Raw genomic sequence first — 19,539 nt, forward strand, 5'->3', positions numbered from 1 at the left:
TATTTTCTCTCAGCAGAAAAATCCAGTTGTAAACTTTACCATAGGGACTATGCTGTGCCACAGCCAGTTAGTTAAGAGAGGATCTGAGCTCGAATCCAGGCCCATGGGGCACTAGAGCCTAGTTCTTAGCCAAATCCTCTGTATTTGGAGTCACCAAATGCCAAATCATTTGAAAAATAAAACTCTATCTACATCATGACAACACACAGGCAAATTTTAAAATATGTGATCCAGCTCAGCAACTGCTTTCAGGCACTTCCCATGTGCTAAGCAATGTGGGGGTGTGAAAGGATGTGGTTCTTCAGTGGAGAGAAGTCCATCTCATTAGGGCAGCAGGAGCTGTTCAGTAGCGTTTATTCTATTGTGCTCTAGCATCCTGGCTAGTATTCTGGGCCTCCTGATACTTGGAAGTAGAAAACACATAAGGCTGTCTCTCTTTTCTTATCCCTGTTGGAAACTATTGATAGTGAGTGAAGTAAAGATGTCAGTATTCACGGTAGAGAAGAGGTTGTACAAGCCAAGACTGCCTTCGTGTTGATAAAAAATGCCTTATTCGACTTGTAATCATAAACACTACTATAGTGAAAGAGGTGCACTTTCTCTCCTTTTTGTCTCCTTGCTTGCATGATCAGCATCAGTTAAAATGAAGTAGCTCCTTAGATAGTCAAGGAGAAAAGAGAGAGAGAAAACCAACACACCACAGCCTAGGCAACTCCATCCAGTACCACTGGGCTGAGATCAAGGTTTGGTGCCCCCCCCCACCAACCACGCCAATTACCTTAGCCCCCATCCCGACCCCAGCTTTGCTGGAGTGAGGGTTCACCCCCAACCATGGACTTGGTAAGAAGAGAAAGTTGAAAAGGAAGTTAAAAAGGTAGAGAGGGCTACCTCTCCCTTTCCATCATCACAAACAGTGCTGACTAACACGGCAGTGTGTCCTTGCTGACTGATACCTGACCTAGGCCTCAGCTTTTCAAACTGCAGCTCATCAAACTGAGATACACCCCTGCTGGATCTGCTCTCTGGTGCCTCTCTCTAATCGTCTTCTCTTTAAAGGGGTTCCTTTCTTCCTAGGGGAAAAAAATGTTCTGCCTCCAGAATTACCATTGAGGGCTTTTGCTTGTTCTAGAAGCTGACTTGATGCTCCCTTCTCAAGCATGCTCTGTGTGGCCTAATGGACACAGCGCATGTAGTGGTTGGCCAATGCTGAGCGTCTGCCTGCTGGGTGTTCTGGCAGTACCACTGGAGAACCTGGGCCTGCAGATCAGCCCAGACAGGATGAAACACACTGGTTCAACCTCACTTCCCCTCCCCAGCAGCTTTCCGATACTGTTCAGTGGTGACTTTGTGGAATTCCGAGCTGCTCTCCATAAATTGCATCCTGCTTCTTTATCACTCCAGCTTTCTCTTCCAGCTGCTTAGTGGGTGCTTTGCCTTGGCTCGTGCCTCTTCCCTTGATCCCCTCTCTGTCGAGGAATACCTCTGGTTAACTGCTCATTGGCACAAGCCCTCCCTTGGTCCAGCTCTTTGCCTTGGCTTTAGTTGTTTCTGAATTTCAGGGTCTTTCCTGACTTTCTCTAATGCCAGCCCTTCAGCTACTCTTCTTTTCACTTCTTTGTCAGAAACAGAGGCACCAGGAGCACCAGAATACTGCTGAGACTTCAAACCAGATGGGGAGCTGTCCCTAATACAATCGATCACATTTTCCAAAAACCGGATGCCCTTCACCATGGTGATGTTCTCATTCTGGTCTGCTTCAAAGGTGACCTGTGGGTGCTGGTGGTCCCACCCATGGCTCCTGCTTCTGTCCCCGCAGAGACCTAGCTTGCACCCATGAGCACTTCAGGCCCCCTGTGCGCGCGCGCGCGCACACACACACACACACACACACACACACACACACACACACACGCCTGGAAGCGCCCGGACTCTTCCCTTGTATAGCGGGAGTGAGGTCACGACCCCCCATGAGCCATCAATGTCCTTGTATATTGATTGCCCTTAGTATTACATATGCGGACTGGGTGGGGAGCATCCAGAATGCAAGCCGGAGACAAGGGTGTGTACATATCTTTGTAGTTTATTTTGAAAGTGAGTGATTGCAGAGACGGGGAGATTGCAGCAGGAAAGGAGGTGAGCCAATACAAGTTTGCACTCTCCAGTTTATCACTGGGTCTCTGTGTTATTCAGTTGTTCTCCAGAGAAGCAAGCAGAATGAAGAGATTGATTTTAAGTAATTGGCTTATGATTATGGAAGCTCTGTGTGGGCTGGCAGGCTGGAGACTCAGGAGAGCCGATGGTACAGATGAAGTCCAAAGACAGTCTGCTGGAGAATTCCTTCTTGCTCCAGGAGGTCAGTCTTTGTTCTATGTGGACCTTCAACTGATTGGATGAGGCCCACCCACATTATGGACGACATTCTTCTTTACTTAAAGTTCACTGTTTTAATATTAATCTCATCCAAAACACCCTCCAAGTTGACACGTAAAACTAACCATCACAGGCTCGACCCCCTGGTACCTCCTAGCAGCGTGTAGAGTGGACCTCAGATGGTACAACTCTGGACAGAGAGGGAGCACTTGCTTACTGGTGCTCCACGTCCTGTGGCCCAGACTTGTCCTATGGGATGTGAACTCTCATTTCCTGGTTGTGGATGCATGAATGCTGGGCAGCTTCTCAGGTTCTCCACCTTCTGCTAGAGACTTTTAGACTTACTGTTTTTCCCACTCATAGGAAAAAGCATTTACCTTTCCGTCACCCCCCAGGAATCATCACTGTCTTCTCTATGTTTTAATGCCCATTCTCTGTCCATGGCTGTCACCGTGTCCTGCAGGCCTTCTAACCACACCGTCCCACGATCCCTGTTGAATTCCCCACCTGCCACGAAGCCTCTGCGGGCAAGGACCTCCCCTGTTGTTCCCGTTTCCTCAGTTCCTTGGTTCTTATTAATTGCTTAATAAGTGTGGCCGGAGCAGATGGAACAGGTTTTTCTTTTTGACTCTACCAGTGTTTTATCACCACTGGGGTCATTCTCACTGGGCATTTAATACTCTGTGGTTGTGCCTTGGCCCAGCCCCATAACCCCTGTGGCCCCATTTTCTCACACATGACATGAGGGAAATGTTATTACTCAAAGGCTTGTCACTGGATGGAATGAAACATTAGATGCAAAAGCACCTGTTACCTGTAAAGCAAAGCACAGGCTCAGGCTGCAACCGTGACTGTGGCCAAGGGCACCACTTGGTCCCCAAAATCCGTTCTCCGCATCCTCTGCAGGAATCAACATGCCATGGGGTTTGTTGACACTTCCCATCTCCTTTGTTACTGGTGCAACCTGGTGGCCACATGCTGGGACATGTGCAGACACTAGTACAACTTCTAGATTGTTCCTGACGTAGAAGCTATGAGCCCTGGCCCTGGAATGGGGCTCCTTGCCCTTCTTGAAAGCTGCAGTGTGAGTGTGCTCACCACCTACATTTTACCCTGGGAGGAAGACCACATGCTTGGGGTCAGCACTGCAATGAGCCGGAAAGGGGCTGGGTCATAATCCTGGACCTTGGGACTGTTAGGTGCCTGGGAAATAAGTAAGCCACCATATTTTAGAGTCTGTTTCAAGCAGCCAGGACTTTGTGCTGTTATTATAAGCACAGTGTCAGCAGGAGCCTCAGCTACCCAATGCCTCTCTACCTATGACACTAACATCATGTTGAAGAAGAATCCTGTGGCCTTCTTTCTTAATGAGGACATTAAGTTGGAGGGCCAGGAGAAATTGAGGGCTGTATCATACCAGGTAGGTGGACTAGCCTTGTTTTTCCTACATTCATGTAGAATAATTCTAGACAAAAGCACTGATTTCTTATCAAACCATGTGCTTTCTGAAGCCTTGGGCAGAGGAGATGGAGCTGATATAATGAAATTTTTGCTTTCCTTACTGGGGCCTTAGCCAGATCTTTCTGTGACACAGCATTCATTAACCAGAGTTGACCTGTAAGTTGGAGCTGAAGAAATTTTTCCTAAGAGGAAAAGGCTCAGTGCTCTTAGTTGGACTGAGCTAAGCTCAATTCCAGTGTTATTATTACTTAGCAGTGAAGTTACTTCATCTTCCTGAGTCCCTGATTATTATTATTATTATTATTTTATTATTTTATGTTTTCCATCTGTTAAATGAAGACGCTGCTGTCTACCTCCCAAATGTTCCCAGGTCACCTGTCATTGAGATCAAAGGGTCTAGCGTATGCCTGGACATTTCGTACACTTCACAGATACTAATTTCTGTTTTTCATCTTCCTTGCTCAGAAAAAAATTGGGGGAAGCCTTTATTGAAAAATTTTTCTTGGGCGTCTGGGTGGCTCAGTTGGTTAAGCGACTGCCTTCGGCTCAGGTCATGATCCTGGAGTCCCAGGATCGAGTCCCGCATCGGGCTCCCTGCTCAGCAGGGAGTCTGCTTCTCCCTCTGACCCTCCCCCCTCTCATGCTCTCTCTATCTCTTTCTCTCTCTCAAATAAATAAAATCTTAAAAAGAAAAATTTTTCTTAAATTACCTTATAATCCCACTTTCTCAGAGAGTACTTGAGGCTCTCTTCCAAATGGATGTAATTTCTAAATAAAGGTAACAAAATGTTTTTGCAGTCCTTTTAGGACACGTTATTTCTGATCCTGAGATGTGTGTGTCAGGAGGATGGGGGTAGATTTAATTCATTATGAAAGAGAAGGTGCTAAAAGATGCACCGTCTTGGAGAACTGGGCGCTGGAAGGGAGATCTGGGCCCCTGGGGCAGCTTCCAGAGTCAGGTGTCTCTCCCATGGAATCTCTTTCCCGCCTCTTATTGGCCCCTGCATGCCCAGCTCCCATCCTACAGTAATGGAGAGTACAGCTCCTTCCTGTCTGCTTTGCACAGTGCAGGGACATTGCAGGCTGACAGCAGCAAACTCTGAGAACCACCTGTTGTGCATGGGGACTGCCTTCACTCATTTAGCACCTACCCAGTGGCCCGAGACTAACTTGGGTGTCCTCCAGTCCTTGCCAACCCCCCCCCCCCAACAAGTCTCGTATAAGCATTGCTTGAACCCAGGGAACTAATTCCTTCAAATCTGGTCTGGTACCTGGCACCTGATGTTCAATCAACATTCGATGTATTTGAACCCAGTCTCGTGACCTGGGTCAATTCGTTTTATGTCCCCAGACTTCCTTCCATTGCCTTCTCTGCCACGGGAGGGACTTTGAATGAGACACTCTCCCCAAGGTGCCTTTCAGCTCTAAAGTTCTCATACTCAACATGTGATGTCACTTTCCAGTAGCTTCTACTCTCCAGCTACTCATTCCATCCCCCCATCCCAGCCCAAAGACAACTATCAGCATGGCCTAGGGTTTGAGGATACAGATCTAGTCTTACCAGAAACTGAGATTACTCCCATTTCTTTGCTTTCTTTTACATCCAAGACTATAATCATGATTCTTAGCATTTGACTCCTCGTTGATGGAGTCAACGCTGGAGGTCCCCAAGACTAGTCTCGGTCAAAATTCACTTGAGTCACAGAACTCAGAAAAGTGCCTATGCTCATGGTCACAGTTTGTTACCATGAAAGGATACAGATTAAAATTGGCAAAGGTGGAGTGCCTGGGTGGCTCAGTTGGTTGGGCGGCCAGCTCTTGATTTCCGCCCAGGTCATGACCTTGGGGTCCAGGGATCCAGCCCCATGTTGGGCCCTGCACTCAGTAGGGAGTCAGCTTGAGGATTCTCTTCTCTCCCTCCCCCTCTGCCCCTCACCCAATCTCTAAAATAAATAAATAAATCTTTAAAAAAACCAAATCAGCAAAGGTAATAGGTGTAGCAGACGGTCCAGAGAGACCAGGCATGGAGCTTCCAATTGTCCTCTCCCAGTGGGGTCCTGTGGACAGTGCCTCATTCCCCCAGCAAGGACGGTGGAGGGAAGTGGGTGGATTTGATAGACATTTAATCTGATTTGAGGTAGAATCGGTAAAATGTGAGGGTTGCAGGACAGGAAAGTTAAGGATGACCCCCAGTTTTCTGCTTACATTAAAGGGAACATCGGAGTGGCTTGAGTCTGGGGAGGGGATGGAGACAGTGAGTTCAGTTTTGAATATACTGGTGTGAGGTCCCTGTGGTACATCTATGTGGGTCTGCAGTTCAAAGAGGAGGTTAGAGCTAGAAGTCATAGGTGTCCAAGGAGTAAATGAAGCCCCGGAGGGGATGAATTGCCTAGGGGTGGAATTCAGGGAGAGAAGGCACATTCTTGAGAAGCTCCAATGGCACTAAGAATCCTTGGTAAACCAGCCAGGGAGGCTGAGGACCGCCAGCCTGGGATGTGGGCAGAAAGCTAGGAGAAGGCGTCTGGTGTTCTCAGAAAGAGCGTGGTTAGGGATCTTGAATGTGCAGAAGGATTACCTTAGATGAAAATTATACAACATCAGTTGGATCTAGCAAAATAGTTGGTCCCGGGTGACACTAAAAAAAAAAAAAAAAAAAAGTCATTTTGGAAAAGGTAAGGTTGACTGTAGCGCTTTGCAATGGATTGAGAGATGAGGAGTAGAGAAGCTGCCGAAAGCTAGAGCTAGCGTAGACAACTTTACAGAGGTTTGGCCGAGAACAGATGGGTAGAGATTGGGAAACAGCTGGAGGGGCAGCACTGTGCAGGAGTGGGGTTTTTGTTTTTGCTTTTGTTCTTAAAAGTGGAGGAGCCCTGAGCTTGTTAGTGTGCATCAGGGAAGAATCTAAGAAGGGGTTGAAGATAAAGAAGGGAGAGCATGAATAGAATGCAGTTCTTGCAAAGGTGGGGGCTGGACCCCAGGGCACCTGGGGACGCTTACCCCAGGAGAGCAGGAGGGAGGGGGAGGGATGCTCACAGGTGCAGGAAGAGTAAGTAGTACCACTCCCTTCCTCAGCGCCATGGGAGGGAGCCACGGGAGCCACTTTCTGTTCAACACCCCAAACTCTTGCTGATGGCTGACTTGTGCCAGACGCTGTACTATAAGCCATGATGCAAGTGGGAGTGGATCTCAGGCTCTCGTGGAGTCAGAGAGGAGTTGGGAGACAAACCACCATGACCAGAGCTAACCTTTGTGGAGCACGGACTCGGGGCCAGGCAGTGGTAGCATTTCATCCCCACAGGAACCCCAGGGAGTGGGCGCAGCTGTGTGCTTCCATTTTAACAGATGGGGGGATGGAGGTGCAGACATTGAATTACTGTCTGAGGCTAAAAGAAACGGCGGGTCTGGAATGCAAGCCCAGGAAACTCACTCTGCAGGCGATGCTCCCCATCACAACATCATGCGTGAGCTCCAGCTCATAAACCACGTCTCGGGAAAATGACTGGTCAAGTCACCACTTTTCTGGGGCAATCCTGGTTTAGTGTCATTCTCATCTTTTCAACGAGGGCAGTTCACTCGCTTTCCTCCTGGCATCCCTTCCGCTGGCATGCTCCTGCTTACCCTTTATAATCCAGCCTGTTAACCCTCTGCCTCCGCTGCAAAGCTGGTCTCTCTGTTTTAATCCTTCTTGGTTTTTAGTTATAGTTATTTTCTGCATCCCAAACTGGGCCACAAAGGATTTGTTTTAATTTAGGAATCTGTGTGGGATATCTTAACAAAAGGCTTATAGAGAAGATGGTATGAGATTTTAATCTTCAGCCTGAACTTCTCCCCTAAACTCCAGTGTGTACACAGCATCGGTATTTGGATGCCTAACAGGTGTCTCAAACTTCCAAACTCGAAGCCCCAAAGCCTGATATCCACCGTTGACTTGACCTCCTTTGTCTGCTGCCCCCCTGCAGCCCTCCACTCTCAGTTAATGGTATCTCCACAGTGCCCTCGGTATCTGCATAATGGTAATACTACTCAGCTGATTACTGCCTCATATTTTATGGAGAACATAGATACAATTAAATGAAGACTACTTCATCCCCCCCCCCCCCGCCAAAGCTGCGAGTCTGTCAGCATCCTTTGCCATGGTTGACCACTCTGTCCTTGAAATACTTAATTCTGGGGGCACCTGGCTGGCTCAGTTTGGAAAAGCATGTGACTCTTGATCTCACATGAGTTTGAGCCCCACGTTGGGTGTAAAGATTACTTAAATAAATGAAACTAAAAAAAAAAAAAAAAAAGGAATACTTAACATCTGTAGTCTACTGTGATAACCCAGGGAATTTGTCTTGATTGCCATCTGCCTTAGAGTCTGCCCCTTCTCAACTTCGACCAGATCTCCAAGTGTTGGCATTCTCCAAGCCTCTCTAGTCTGCTCTTTCCTCTTTTCCTGTCTACACTGTCCAGGGCTTCTCATGTATTCTTGAAACTCCCAACTTTGACTCGAAATACATCTTCTGTCCTGACCTTTCTCATGAACTCCAGACTCTTATATCCAACTGCTTTCTCATCATTTCCATTTGGATGTCTGAACACATCTCAAATGAAATTCCACCCAAACCCAGCCATTGATCCCCAGCATCCCATCTCTCTGGATGACACCACCATGAGCTTAGATCATCTCTGATTCTTCCCTTTCTCTCAGACCCCACATTTAAATAGAAGAGTTCTGGTTGACTCTATGTCCAGAATAAAGCCTGCTGTATCCAACCACTTCTTTCCATCACCTCTGCTTAAAGATTCCCTGACTTGCTTCCCCTCCCACCTATTTTCTCTGAATGTGTAACTCTTGTGCTTTTTTGGTGCACTGATGGACTTTTTCTCTTCCTTTCTTTCCTTTTTAAACAGAAGTCAACTGAGAAGGAATGTTTGTGCATTACCTAAAAGAAAAAAAAAATACCCAATACAAGTACCGTTATCTTTTTGTCAGGAAACAGAGTGCCTGGACAGGGCTGCCATGTACAGGTTGTGCACTGCACAACTCTAAGGGAGCAAATTGGCCTGGTGGTTCAATAGTGCTGTATCTGCAACTGGACTTATACATTCTTTTTTAAATTGATTTTTTAAATTGCGTTAAAATGTATATAGCATAAAATTGATCACTTTATCCATTTCCAGAACTTTTTCATCACCCCAAACAGAAACTCTTTACCATTAAACAGTAACTTCCCATTTCTCCTCTCCCTAGCCCCTGGTAACCTCTACTAAGTACCTGCCTAAGTGGAATCATACAATATTTGTTCTTTTGTGTCTTCTTTATTTCTGTGCATTCTTTTATACTTCCTCATTTGAGAAAGTTAAAATTTTTAGGGGCGCCTGAGTGGCTCAGTCGGTTAGGTGTCTGACTCTTGATTTCGGCTCAGGTCATGATCTCGGGATCGTAATATTGAGGCCCATGTGGGGCACCGTGCTCAGCATAGAATCTGCTTGAGATTCTCTTTCTCCCCTTGCCCCTCCCCCCATGCTTGCGTGCGAACTCTCTCTCTCAAAAAAAGTTAAAATTTTTAAAAATTACTTAAGTAACACAGGGTATAATAGTATACCTCTGAACAAATTTAGTTCAAGATGCTTTTGAAACTAGTTTATCTTTCCTTGAATCACTTGTGGGTTACTTCGTTGTAAAATATAGTTTGTCTCATAAGGTCTCAATGTTACATTGTTTAAAAAGAAAACATTTTATCATGACAAAGATTCTTTTAGTCAGCCTTCCTGAAACTTCTCCTAGGCCCACCTGTTTGTGCACTTTTTTGTAAAGCCTGGTTTTAAGCAAGCACCCTGCTAAGTCGGTTTAACCAGAGTCCCCCACCCTCCCACATCTGATCACCCTCGATATCTGCTCAGGTTCCTCATCCTCCACCACACCCCAGGTGAGGTCTGGTCACCCTGACCTGTCTTTAGCAAAGAACTCTGTCAGGTTGGTTTAGCCCAACACCCCCCCCCCCCCCGCCGCCACTGTCTCTGCCACCCCTGTTATTCCCTCTCAGTAATTTTCCATCTACTGACCCCCACCTGCTCCCTGGCCAGAAACCCCCACCTGCCCATGCTGTATTCCAAGCTGAGCCCAGGCTCTCTCCGGCACAGCAAAATCTCATAGCAGTGGACCCCACTCATGCATACAGTGTGCCTTACTATCTTTAACAGTTGTTACTGAATATTTGTTTCTTTAACAATCTTTGCAAGTTGAATGTATGGCAGTCTTCAATATAGAAAGAAATGTATTTGACTTTCATAAGCCATTTTTCTTTCCTTTGCGACCAGAGCAGGCATTTAGATTTTATTTCAAAATGTTTTCCCCATTCACACCACCACCAAATTTCCCTCCTTTTTTCTTTCTTTTCCATTGCTTTCCCATCTAAGCCAGTCAGAGCTCACACTTGCTGCCAGGAAAATCCAATCACCTCTCCCTCCTTTAAAGCCAGATCCTGTCAGCTGAGCGTTGGTGCACGGGTCAGCCACAGGCTGCAAGGAGGGCAAAAAGCACCAGGAATGGAAGGTGGGAAAGTCGTCCATCAGCGGCTTCTTGAATCTCACATGAAGAGCCCTGAAGAGTCTGTTCCTGAGCATCCCTCTCCCTGCCCCACACTGCAGCCCCTGCTCCTGCCACTGAAGACTGAAGACAGCCAAGCTCCTGAGTTTGCTGTCTTCTAGATAAAGGAAAGAACAGTCTCACACACCTCCTCTACAGGGTTCTGGGAAATTATTAACCAGCCCTCGTTTAAAATGGGGCGCTTGGGTGGCTCAGTTGGTTAAGCGTCTGACTCTTGGTTTCAGCTCCGGTCATGATCTCAGGGTCATGGGATCAAGCTCTGAGTGGGGCTCTGTGCTCAGCGGGGAGTCTGCTTGTCCCTCTGCCCCTCCCCCCACTCGTGCTCTCTCTCACTCAGATAAATAAAAAGTAAATAAATGGAATCAGCTCGGACTCAGGTTGGTTGTTGCGGGATTCTCCCCTCCCTCCTGACCTGCCTAAAATCCCTCCTGCTGGGAGGAATCAGGACAGAATCGGTCACGTGGTCTTGAGGAGGAGGAAGATGATAACTAGGTCACATTACATAACCCTCCCCCCCCTCCATGTTTGCTCCTTTAATCCCCCCAACAACCTAAAAGAGTAAGGAGACTGAGGCCCGAGAGCCTGAGCAGCTTGCCCCGTCACAAAGCTGCTGAGCGTCCGAGGCCGAGTCTGAGCATACTCTGGCTTCCAGAGCCCGCACTCTGAGCCACACAGTCTTGCTTTCTGGGGCTTGGCCCCAGAGTAGCCCTGAATCTGCTTCATGGAGGCCAGAACCAAAGTCCCGGCATACCGCTCTCCCCCTCTGGGGAAGAGAAGAATCACTTTAGGCCATCCGAGCATTGGCACATTTGCATCTTCTTCAAGGAATTCTCCTTGTCACGGTCCAGTGATTTTTACATGATATGCCCACAATACCTACCCACCACACCCTTCAATCAGTAACACAATGTATATAAATCAGCAAATACAACATATTAGAATATAACATAAATGGACACATGTATGTAAATTGATGAAGGCAATGACTAAGGGGCCCTAAGTGGACACTCACTGGTGCCTGAGGATTGATTCTCTAGTTTCTACACTCCCTGGTGGAAATTCTGAGAGGGAGGGTGTCAACACAAAGCCTTTGTATTTCAGGTACTTTCACACTGGCTCAGTGCTTCCAAGAACTTTCTTGGAACTTCTTACACCTCTTGTCACTCTTGAATTGTAGTTATCTACCTGCTGATTTCATTTCCCCCTCCCCCATACTCTAAGTGTCCGGAGGGTGGACTTGAGCTCTGATTCATCTGTCTATCCTCCTTTGCACCCACTACAGCCCACCCTTCCCCAGACGGTGTCCAGTGCCATACTTTACCCATTGTCGGGTTCAGGACATATTTGATGGGTGAATGAATGAATTGTCCCCTCACTAGGACAATCCCTGATGGAAGAGACATGTATACACACACCCAGGCTTGTCTCCGTGGCCTAAATGAGGATCACTCAGGATTTCTGTATTGAACCTTCATTATATCAAGAAGCGCTAGAACAAGAAGGCAAAGCAGTTATTCTCAGTAAAGTCCCAATGAGACTAGTGAAGTGGTATGAATATTTGAAAGAAGACACCGACTTCCAACAAGGATGGTCTAGCTCCCAACACCTTCACCACGATCACTCTTACTGAGTCACCGTTGGGTTCCGGAGCCTCAGTGACCCCGAGATTGTAGAGGGCCCTGCCTCCCTCCCTCCCCCATCTCTGATTACTGGTAGATCGCTGTTCCAAGGCCTCAGCTCTGAATGACCTGAGGCTCATGGTCAGGATCTACAAGTTCCCGCTCAGGGGGCTGATGAGTGTCTTTTCTGCAGGAAGGAAATACATCTCAACGAAAGTAGTAATGATTTCTTAAGTAGCTTTATTGAAATCAGGACTCGATTCTGGACATGTGGGGGAGGGCTAGGGTCTCTACCCTCATGTTCATAGTCTCCTTGGGAATATTTAAAAAGTGACAGTAGGAGGCAGCCGGCAGTATGAGTTTAGCATGATGGAAAGCAACAGCTTGAGCTGTGTGCTTCGTGGAATGCAATAAACCTGTAAGCGACAGGTCTCAGAATTCTGAGAACAGAGAGGTGCCTCTGGGCTGCACCTGCTTGGGAAGGCTTCCCCCAGAAAAGGATGGTCCCGTATGGCCCTGGGACCAGAGAGTGGCAGCATGCCCAAGCCGTTGGTCAGCAGGTGGACCTCCCTTAAACTCGACAACCAGATGGCACAATTACGGTGGGACTCAATGAATGGAATGATTTCTGCTTTCCCTCCCCCAAGCTGATTCCTTTCTACTTCTTACCATTACTTGATTAGTCTGTGTATGAATTAATAGCTGTTCCTTCATTCTTAGTAGCACTGCTTGCTGCTGAGAATTATGACAGAGCTAAAAACGAGCGATTGCCAAGATGCACTAATTGTGTCTCCAGGGAAGTGCCCAAGATACTCAGATTTTCCTCTCTCTTCCTTCTTGTTGCTTTCCCCTAGTGAGTAAGTTTGCGCTAATCACTTTTGAAGGAAGCACGTTACACTAATTCCAGCACCTTGGGGTTTGTCAGCGTAAGAGCTAAGAGTCAGATTGGATCTGTTGGCAGAGTGGTCAGCAGCTGTTGAAATGAGCTATGCCAAGACCCAGCTGGTTTTCTCTCTCACGCGCCAAGAAGGGAGATGCTGACTGTGCGTCCGCACAAGGGGTAAAATAAACCAGGTGGCAGGATAGGTATGCGATTTCCAACTCTTGATCCAGGGCTTTGGCTCTTTCAACCCAAAAGGAAGAGGAGAGGGTGAGGTGGTAGAAACAGCCCATATACCAACAAATGCTCGGAGGGCATCCTCTGTGGGATGTGGTTGGCTCACTTGCGTAGCAGGACCTCACTGCATCAGAATCTTTGGGCATCATACCTCATGAGTGTCCACATCTAGCATTTTGGGTTGATAGTTAAGGATTAAAGACCTCGGGTGGAACTGAAGTGGGTCAGATTTCTCATATTTTCATTTGGATTTTCACTAAATAGAATTAGACTGAGTTTGTTGTGGTTTGTGGCCAACACAGTCCCTCAGCCCTCATCTCTACACGTTGAGAGCTGCTTACCACAAGCACCAGGGACCCTTGTCCTGAGGATTTTCTTCTGGCTCTGGGACATATGGGGCTGGGACATGGGGCAAACCAAGCCAGAAGTGTAGGAGAGTTAATGCCTCAGAAGCAGCCCTCGGCTGATGTTGGATGGTGAAGAGGTAGAAAAGCATAGCTGGGTTGAGCTCCAGGTACCCAATGGGTAACTTGCTAGATAACACTCTGTACTGGTCCTTCCCTTCCCTCCCTCACATCCCAGCCCATCCCATCAGAGTTCCCAGGGATCAGTCACCTTCTGTTATGGGTCAAATTGTGCCCCACCCCTCAAAGATATGTTGAAGCCCTGAATCTCGATCCTTGTGACTCTGACCTGATTCGGATATAGGGTCTTTGCAGATGTAATCAAGTTAAGATGAGGTCATACTGAATTAGGGTGTCCTCTTAAGAAGAAGGGAAGAGACACAGAGGGACACACAGGGAGAAGGTCCTGGGAAGGTGGAAGGAGAGATTGGAGTGATTTATCTAGAAGCCAAGGATCAGCAAAGATCACCAGAAACCACTAGAAGTGAAGAGGAAGACATGAAGCAGATACTCCCCCAGAGGCTTCGGAGAGAGCACAACCCTGCTGACAGCTTGAGTTCAGACTTTAACCTCCAGAACCTTGACAGAATACATTTCTTCATTTCTTTTGTTATAAGCCACAGCCCTGGGAAGCTAATACAGCTCCCTAATAAACTATGGGCACTTGGGTCCCTATTTTAGGGTCTGCTTCTCAGGGTCACTAAACTAAGACAAGGAATACAGGAAAGGATGGATTATTGAGCACTGACTCTTAAATATCTTAATGAACAAGGCATGCCCTTGAATAGAAAGAGGCTCTTCTCATTAACACAAAAATAAACTGAATCCTATTTCCACAAGGGGAACAAATGTGAGAAAAATCACATATAATGTTCGTGGGAGAAAGGTGTATGGTATAAATAAGAGAAAGGTGGAAACCGATGTGATGAATGGTTTCCTTTCTGTCCACGGGGACCAAATACGTATCAGTGATTCTCTGCTGTTTGCATTTCTTTGCAACCGTGCAGTTGGATGGTCAGTGGAAACCGTGGCACCTGGACCCAGATTCTCCTCTCTCATGTTATCTTGCAGGACAATCCAGGGTGGCTGTAACTGCAGAGCATATCGCTGACACTGAAATTTCGAGGGCGACACTAAGATGCAGTAGATCATGAAAGTCTCACGTTAGATCGCACTCTGCAGAATTTATAAGGACAGTTTCGGGGACTACTTGCATGGCTCTTGGCCCCTAAACCCATGAAGGCGTGAGGAAGGAGATCCAAGAAGGGAGAGGGAGGAAGGGGGAGGATGGCTGGGACTTTCTTGGGAGACAGCTGCCACCATCCTATGACCCCATGCAGAGAGCACCATGTGCACCCTGCCGTGAGAGAGAGCACTGCCCTGGAGCTACTTTGAGATCCACAAAGAGAGAAGACCACCCCCAGTGCTGGCGAGGATGTGGAGCAACACCATCTCTCATTCACTGCTGGTGGGAACGCAGAACCCTGCAGCCTCTGGAGGAGACAGCCAGGTGGTTTCTGACAAAGCTAAGGGTACTTTTCCCATGCGATCCAGCAATCGGTACTTACACAAAGGAGTTGAGAACTCTGTCTACACAAAAATCTGCTCACGGATGTTTACAGCAGCTTTATTCATCGTCACCAACACTGGGAAGCAGCCAAGACGTTCTTCAGGGAATGGATAAATAAACTGTGCATCCAGACAATGGAATGCAGGGTTCCCCTGCTCTCTGAAAGGAGGGCGTTCCAATGAAAACTTGTGGAAGCCAAAATGGGCTGAAGCAATAAAGCAATTATCACTAATTCAGATGGAAAAAAAATTGAGCATCCCCAGATCCCAAAAATAACCTTCCTTAGGCATTCCTGATAACTTAGGACACATCTGGACAACAAATGTACAAAATAACTCAAGATACAGCACTGATACTCACAGTTCAAAGCTCTGGCAGCTTGATGTTGAGATGCTGAGTGTGGTCCCGGGGCGGGAGCTTGGGGGCCCCATTCCTGCTGCTCAGGGCGTGCACTGTCTCAATAAACAACACCAAACCCTATTTTCCCTTCTTCTCCTCCTTCTCCTCCTTCTTCCTCTTGGTAAAAGCGGCAGTCATCTTCAGCTTTCTTTCAGTTAGCAAAAACAGGTACTAATATAGGCCTTTCATAAAAGCAACGTGGTGTAACGCAAACTTCCAAAAAGTGGAGGACGCCTGTATTATTCAGCGCTAAAAGACATGAGCTATGAAGCCACGTGAAGACACAGAGGCACCAGAATTCCAATTCTGTGGCATTCTGGAAAAGGCAAACTGTGGGGACCCTAAAGATACCTGTGGTTGCCAAGGGTTGGAGGAGTGGGGGTGAATAGGCAGAGCACAGTGGATTTTTCGGGCAGTGAGACCACTCCGTATAATCCTGTAAGGGTGGATACGTGTCATTATGCTCTTGTCCAAACCCATAGAATGCACAAGACCAAGACTGAACCCTCACGTCACCTGTGGATAATGACGTGTCAGGGTAGGTTCATTAATTGTAAGTAATGCGCCATTCGGGGGCAGGATGGTGATAATGGAGGAGGCTATGCGTGGGAAAGCTCTGTACTTTCTGTTCAACTTTACTGTGAGCCTAAAACTACTTAAAAAAAAAAAAAGTCTCTTTAGAAGGTGTTGTCTGTGTGGCAGGCATGGAACGAGGCCGTGAAGACAGGCAAAGGAGCACAGGGAGCGTGGTCCACAGATAGCCTCCGAGTGTCGGTATCTCAGAGACCCACCTTGCCAAGGTCACACCCTTTCCAGGGCAGCCCGCATTCGGTGACCCAGGAGCTGGGGCACAAAGGCCTGATAACAGTAGATAGTGGAGGCCCCAGTGCTCCTCACTTGAGTCCAGCTGGCCTCGGTTATTGGGCCTACGTAGTGCTATGTCTTCTGTCCAGTCCCTGCCCCTCCTTGTTTTCACAGAGTGGATCCTTTTTTAAAAAAAAAAAAAAGATTTATTCATGCCTCCTAGATAGAGAGCATGTGTGGGAGGGCAGAAGGAGAGCTAGAGAGAATCTGAAGCAGACTCCGTGCTGAGCGCAGAGCCCGATGTGGGGCTCAATCCCAGGACCCTGAGATCATGACCTGAGCTGAAGGCAGATGCTTAACCAATTGAGCCACGCAGGTGCCCCTCACAATGTGGATCCTTAAGAAACATCTGGCACCCCAAATTCCATCTCAGCGTCTGCTTCCAGAGAACCCGTGCTGGACGCCATTCTTCATGATCCAGCCTGGATTCGACCTCTCCCATCAAGCCTGCCCAGCCCACTATATTCACAATCTACTTCATGATGCAGCTAGCTACTTATGCCAAGAGTCTATTTGATAAAGGATTCCCACTGCCCTATTCAGGCTTCTTGCTGTTGTATTAAGGGGCAATATTTCTCTTATATTTTTCAGGAGAATTATTTACTTTTTTTATTTTAAAAGTGTTTGAAATTCTTAAAATATATGGAAGAATACCAACGGTAACAAAAGAGATGCTGTTGGTTCACGACCCTTTCGGGAGCTTCCCCGGGTGGAATCTGAAAATGGCCCCCTGTACCCAGAGGGCCAGGGGACAGAAGAAAGAGCCAGGCCACACCAGGTTGGCAGGTGACAGTTTTCATGAGCAAAAGGATCTTATATCTGAGGCTGGACTTGGGTGGAAGCAAGACGAGTTGATCCCCGCCGGCCAGATCTTAAACCTTTATATAGAAAGAGACCTTAACTGGGTTGAGTCACGCATACTGTGCAGGTGTTCTCAACACCACATCACTTCCTCAAGGCTGTGTCCTTGGAGCAGCCTCTGAGAGGGGGAAGGTCAAGCAGAACCCCCATTCCAAGGACAGGGGAAGGTATGTGATCACCTGGGTTCGGCTCACGGGTCAACTAGTGGTCACATCTTCTCAATGACCTTTCCCAATAGACAGCCACATAATCAGCACCCAGTGTAGATCTTTTGTCCTGTTTCCAATCTCTCTGCTGAATTTTTAAGGACATAAACCATTAGTGATATAACTAATGTTCCCCCCTTAGCCCCTTCCTTCTTCTGCCCACGATATACTTCCATGCATGTTTTGGTCACTCTCCTGCACATGAAGGTGTCATAAACATGACATGCCATTGATTCTGTGTTTTAAGTTGTGCAAAAATGGTATTATACTGATTCCATTGTTCTGGAACTTGCTTTTGTCACTCAGCTTGCTCAGAGGACTGGCCACGTGGATCCGTGCAGATGTGGTTCATTTGTTTAAATCGCTGTCTAGAATCCCATCACATGGAGGACGACCCCTCAGAGACTCGGGTCTTTCTTCATGCAAATGTGAAAATAGTGCTGCAGTGAACGTCCTTTTTGTGTCTCCCTGGGAGCATGGGCACGTTTCTCTCTGGTGGAATCGCAAGGTTGAAGGGCACACAGCCCTCCAGTGATGTTAGTGATGCCGCAGCGCATTGAACCAGTCTCGCGCCTACACCGAAGGGTAGCCCGCATTCTCTGGTGTTTTCAGACTTCGTTGTTACTCCGATTGGTGTCACACCTTTGCAGATCCCTTGATTATCAGTGGGGTTGAGCATCCCTTATATTTATGGCCATTTGAGTTTCCTCTTCTGGGGACTGCTTTTTCATACTCTTTGCTCATTTTCTACTGAGTTGCTGGGTTTCTTTCTTTTCTTCCTTCCTTCCTTCCTTCCGTCCTTCCTTTCTTTTCTTTTCTTTTCTTTTCTTTTCTTTTCTTTTCTTTTCTTTTCTTCCTTTCTTTCTTTCTCTCTCTCTTTCTCTCTTTTTCCTTTCTTTCTCTCTTTCTCTCTCTCTCTTTCTTTCTTTCTTTTTAAATCTCTTGCATTTTAATGCAACTTTTCATATATGTTTCATCTCCCTGCCTGGATGTTGAGTTCAGGAGAGCAAAGACTAAGCCTTCAGCATCAATCATGCCATAGGTGCTCAGTGGCTACCTAGGGATTGGGTTGGACTTTTTAGATTGAGACACAAAAGACTGAAGGTTACCAGCCAGGCCGGTATTTTCAACCTGTCCAATAATTGGCTGGGTTTCCTGCATTGTGGAGCTGTTGACTTCCATAGTGACTGGCTGCAGGATGGAACCAGCCAGACCACAAGCCAAACAGGTGTGTTCAGGAAGGCCTCAGACAGGTCACCTGTGCCCGTCAAGTTATTAAACAGGGAGCAGTCTGGACCAATTGATTTCCATGGTGGCAGTCTGAGGGCAGGGTCCGTCTTCCTCACTCAGTGAGCTGCAGGGCTTCTGGCTCCAGGATGAGTTGTGGAGCTTCCAGAGTATCTCTTTGGAAGTATCTTGGTGGGACAGGCACCAAGGGGGTACCTAGCGCCAAGTACCCAGGAAGTACCTGTATCCAGCCAGAGACTGAAGTCAGTATGCTGGACACAGAGTATGGCTTAAGCCCATGTACCATCGAGCAGAATCTTTGGCATAGTAGGAGACCGGAGCTGGAGGAACTCTCTGAAGCTGGCTAGCGTAAGCATCTCATTAGGTAGATGCTACCTTTGGCCCAAAAGGACTAAATACTTGGTCAAAACCCACAGTGCAGGTTAATGAGAGGATTGTGTGCATGCACGCATGTGTGTGTGTGTCTATGTGATCAAACCACACCACAAAATATGTTGAATTTTTGAACAGTATCTGATATAAAAATTTTTTTTTTCAAGAATTTGATACAATGATGAAATGTCATCAACAGCCATGCAATGTCCAGCAACGATCCATAAATGTTCTGCTCTGTGCCTGGTACTGCTCCGGGTGCTGTGGGTGAAGTGGGGGCCAAGCCGGAGAGGATGCCGGCCTTTGTAGGGTATCCATCCCAGTTGGGGGAGAGCCCCAGTCAACCGGTAAATAAATAAATAAACGAACAAGCTTATGTCAGACAGTGATAGGTGCTGTAAAGATAACAAGATGTGATCAGTGTTCAGGTTTTTCGTTCACTGAACAAATATT

General features: G+C 47.2%; 1 long non-coding RNA gene and 1 pseudogene across 1 annotated transcript in view; one reads left to right on the plus strand and one right to left on the minus strand.

Moving 5' to 3' along the window:
• The window catches only part of LOC141370853 (uncharacterized), a 46,837-nt gene that overhangs the window by 16,405 nt on the left and 10,893 nt on the right, over positions 1 to 19,539 (plus strand). The window lies entirely within an intron of this gene.
• Positions 48 to 1,793, minus strand: LOC112831315 (MICOS complex subunit MIC19 pseudogene; annotated as a pseudogene).

Source organism: Callorhinus ursinus, unplaced genomic scaffold (genome assembly GCF_003265705.2).
Source record: "Callorhinus ursinus isolate GAN/ISIS: 27379988/994484 unplaced genomic scaffold, GSC_fseal_2.0 scaffold48, whole genome shotgun sequence".
Taxonomy (NCBI): Eukaryota; Metazoa; Chordata; class Mammalia; order Carnivora; family Otariidae; genus Callorhinus; species Callorhinus ursinus.